Source organism: Jaculus jaculus, chromosome 1 (assembly GCF_020740685.1).
Source record: "Jaculus jaculus isolate mJacJac1 chromosome 1, mJacJac1.mat.Y.cur, whole genome shotgun sequence".
NCBI classification, from domain to species: domain Eukaryota; kingdom Metazoa; phylum Chordata; class Mammalia; order Rodentia; family Dipodidae; genus Jaculus; species Jaculus jaculus.
The window spans coordinates 194040121-194044747 of NC_059102.1; the positions used below are offsets into that span (position 1 = coordinate 194040121).

The following is a 4627-nucleotide window of genomic DNA, read 5'->3' on the forward strand; positions in this document are numbered from 1 at the left end:
CACCCTTTCTTTCCCCTTCCCAAATATTCCCCTCCTCCAATGAATATCATCTTTTTTCCAACTAAACTTTTTTCTATTTTGATGTTTTCATTTTCCCCTCCTATTATACAAGTTTTGTATAGATAATATCACCCACTGTGAGGTCCTGAGTATCAAGGCCACTTTGTGTCTGGATGACAGCACTGTAAGCACTCCTCCCCTTCCTTTGGCTCTTACATTCTTTCTGTCACGTCTTCCTCAATGGTCCTTGAACTTTAAAGGGAGTGATAGAGAAATCTCACTTAGTTCTGAACACTCCACTGTTACTTCTCAGTGTTTTGGTGAGTTTTGAGTAACTCCACTGGTCATGGCCACATTAAAAGAGAAGCTTCTGTAACCAAAAGTGAGAGGGGTATTAGTATATGGGCATGAACATAAGTGCTTAAAGGGCAATTTAGTGGGCATAATATATTTATTCAGCCAGGCAACCAGTAGTTTTCCCATAGGTACAGCAGAAACTCAGCTTCATCTCTAGCCACAGCCACCCTCCCACTACTGTTTACCCTAACTTTTGTATTTACTTATATTTAAAAGCAGAGAGAGGAAGGGGGTATGGGTGTTGCCAGGGCCTCCTGCTACTACAAATGAACTCCAGACACATGCATCACTTTGTGAATCTGGCTTTACTTGGGTACTGGAGAATTGAACCTAGGTCATCAGGCTTTGCAAGCAAGTGAATTTAACTGCTGAGCCATCCCTCAAGCCCAGGTTTTGTGTTTTTATTGTTTTCTTTTTTTTTGTTTTTTGAGGTAGGGTCTCACTCTAGCCCAGGCTGACCTGGAATTCACTATGGAGTTTCAGGGTGGCCTCAAACTCACAGCAATCCTCCTACCTCTGCCTCCCGAGTGCTGGGATTAAAGGCGTGTGCCACCACACCCGGCTTTGTGTTTTAATTCTTAAAGTATAGGTGCTGTAAGACTTTTCTGAGAAAGTTCTGGGACAGAAAGCAACCAAATACTATGCACTTGAAGCCTCTATTTTTCCATATTCTTCTCTTCTTTGTGTGTCAGAATTTGAAATACTTAGGTTCTGAATATTCCCAATCACATCCTGTGCTCTCTACCATTTCGTCTAATGCCTTTCTTTCTGTAAGTAGTTGAAATGATACTGAATTTGTTTTTCTTTCATTTATGGTGCTAGTTAAAATTACATACTGATTCTTTCTTAAACTCCCTGGAGCCAGCTCTTCTCAGTCATGCACTCTGAAATCTGCACAGTTGTTTATAAAGGTTCTTTTAGACATTTCCTGCCTTGGTCTCAAAGAAGTCTAAGAGTTACAAAATGTTGCATTGCAGCAAGAGCTGACCAAAATATCAATGTCTCCTGGTCATTGAACTACCTTGTGTGAGAAAAAAAAAGCCACAGGAAGAGGAAATACTGAGAGTCAAAAATCTCTATATATGAGCCCTATAGTTGAAGTTTAAGATTTTTCAAAGGCACCTTCACCCATGAAGAACTAAGGGAGATAGCTAACACCTAGGCTTTTAAGAAGGAACAAGAAGAAAGAGAAGTAGTATTTAGGTATGCTCTTTTTTTTTTTTTTTTTTTTTTTTTGAGGTAGGGACTCACTGTAGCCCAGGCTGGTCTTGAATTCTCACGGTTCCTTCTACTTCTGCCTTCTCAGTGCTGGAATAAATGCATGTACCACCATGCCTGGCTTCAAGTGTGATTTCTCATGAGGCAACTGCAAATTTTAAAGTCAATCAGTACGTGCTTTGAAAATACAATTATGAATTGTACAAATAAAAAAGGCATAACATAGTTATTTCCATTCCAGAAAAGCTCCTTACAATGCAATACCTAGTTATACAAATTTGATTTTAAGACTTAAGAAGAATCCTCTTGGTCTTTTTTTTTTTTTTGACAGTATAATTTTATTGACAATTTTCTAACATGTACATAATTATATTTTGATCATATTCCTCTCCAGTTATTTTCTTTTTGCTTCTCCCCATACTCCTTCCATATAGCCCCTTCTTTTACAACTACTTTTTCTTCTACTTTAATGTCTTCTTACATCATCCCTGACAAAATGTTGATCAACATAATATTATTCAAGTAACTAAACAGCAGCTGTTAGGTAATTGTTGCAGTCAGGTTCACATTGCTGGTAGAAATCACTTAACCAAGAGCAGCTTGTGGGAAAATGAGGCTTATTTTGGCTTACAGGCTCTTGAGGAAGCTCCATGATGGCAGGTGAAAAAGATGGCATAAGCAGAGGGTGGACATCACCCCCTGGCTAACATAAGGTGGGCAATAGCAACAGGGGAGTATGCCAAACAGTGGCATTTGGAAACTGGCTATAACGTCCATAAGCCCACCCCCAACAATACACTCCTTCCAGGAGGCATGAATTCCCACATTTCCATCAGCTGGGAACCTAGCATTCAGAAAGCCTAAGTTTATGGGAGAACACCAGAATCAAACCACCACAGTCATGAATGCAAAGTCCCTCTTCTCCCCTCATAAATTACCATATGGATCAGGATTTAAGCACATTTGTGACTGAATGTGCATGAGAGAGAACAACTGATACTGAGTTATGAAGAGTTGAACAAGGTGCCATCATTCATACAGTTGCCACAAAACCTGCCACCACTAGTTTTATTCCCTCTACCACTCCTTCTGCCTTAATGTCCTTCCACCCTTTCTTTCAAAGTTTAGTCACATGAAGGGTCTCTAAGAGTAAACTTAGCTCACTCCATTGTCCTTCTTCTGGTTAACCCTTTCCACACATCAGGCTCTTCCTTCTCTTTTATATTCCATCTTACAACATCCTAAAGGACTTTTATGAACACTGGGGCAGAAAAAATAAAAGCTTTTACATCTATGCTAGTGGTTGTAAAGGCGCTGTGGACAGTATCATACCTATAACCTGGTAATGGTCTCAAACTCACAACAACCCTCTTGCTTCAGCCTCACAAGTGCTAATAAGAGCTAACCATGGCTGGATATGCATTACTTTGTGTAAGAGTCTATCTGGACCTCTTGTTGCTCAATTTCTTCTTGTTCCCAAACATTTAATGTAGCTGCAGATGACCTTGAACTTATACTTTTGCCTTCAACTCCCAAATGCTGGGGTTATAGGCATGCCCCACCTATTTTTCCTTGATGAATCTTGGTCATTGTTTAGATGACTTTCTGAAAAACTCTTTACTAATCCCTGATATCCAAAGCTGAACAACAAGACAAATCCTTGTAGCTTCTGACATTATGGATGTTTTACTTTTTCTCTCATGGCTGTGGGGAAATTGGGCTGAAGCGACTGAATCTGCGATGGAGAGAGAAAAGGGACAGTTCCATAAACTCGTCACTGGTGGCTTAAGCTTTGAAACCACTGAACAAAGTGTGAGAAACTACTGTGAGCAACGGGGAAAGCTCACAGACTGTGCAGTAATGAGGGATCCTGCAAGCAAAAGATCAAGAGAATCTTGTTTTGTAATGTTCTCATCCACGGCTGAGGTCGATGCTGCCGTGGCCCAAGGCCTCATTTGATTGATGGGAGAGCATTTGAACCAAAGCATGTGGTAGCCAGAGAGGAGTCTGGAAAACCTGGAGCCATGTGACTGTGAAGAAGCTATTTGTTGATAGAATTAAAGAAGACACTGAGAAGTATCACATTAGAGATTACTTTGAAGAATAAGGAAAAATTGATGCTAATGAAATAATTACTGATAAGAAATCTGGGAAGAAAAGAGGCTTTGGCTTTGTTACCTTTGATGACCATGATCCTGCAGATAAAATTTTATTGCAAAACTATCACACCATCAATGGTCATAATGAAGAAATAAGAAAAAACATTATCAAGATAAGAAATGCAGGGAATCCAGAGTTCTAGGAGTGGAAGAGGAGGGAACTTTGGTTTTGGAGATTCCTGTCGTGGTGGTGACGGAAATTTTGGACCAGGATGAAGAAGTAATTCTAGGGGAGGGTCTGATGGATATAGAAGAGGATGTGGATTTGGAGACAGCTGCAATGGATTTGGAGGTGGACCTGGAGGTGACAATTTTGGAGGTAGCCCTGGTTATGGACGAGAAAGAGGAGGATGTGGTGGTGGAGGACCTGGGTGAGGCAACCAGGGTGAGGAAATTATGGAAGTGGAAATTACAAAGATTTTGGAAATTATAACCAGCAACCTTATAGCAATGGTCCAACAAAGAATGGAAACATTTGTGGTAGCAGGAACATAGAGAGAACATATGGTGGAGGAAATTATGGTCCAGGAGGCAATTGAGGAAGAGGGGTAATGGTGGAAGGAGCCTGATCCTGAGCTTCTTCCTACTTGTCATGAGCTACACTGCATAAATGGAGGAGGATGAGAGCTCAGAGGTAACAGAACAGCTTCAGGTTATTGAAATAACAATGTTAAGAAAACCTTTATCTCAGTCATGCATAAATATGCAGTGATATGACAGAAGACACCAGAGCAGATGCAGACAGACATTTTGTGAATAGATTGGATTATTTAATAACATTACCTTACTGTGGAGGAAGAATTTAAAAAATGATGCCTTTGAGACAGTTTCTTAGCTTTTTAATTGTTATTTCTTTCAAGTGGTCTTTGTAACGGTATAGAAGCATTCCTTCT

The 4627-nt window shown here is 40.2% G+C and overlaps 1 pseudogene; it reads left to right on the plus strand.

Moving 5' to 3' along the window:
• The first annotated feature begins 3315 nt into the window (after positions 1-3315).
• On the plus strand, positions 3316-4273 carry LOC101609376 (annotated as a pseudogene).
• The last annotated feature ends 354 nt before the right edge of the window (positions 4274-4627 follow it).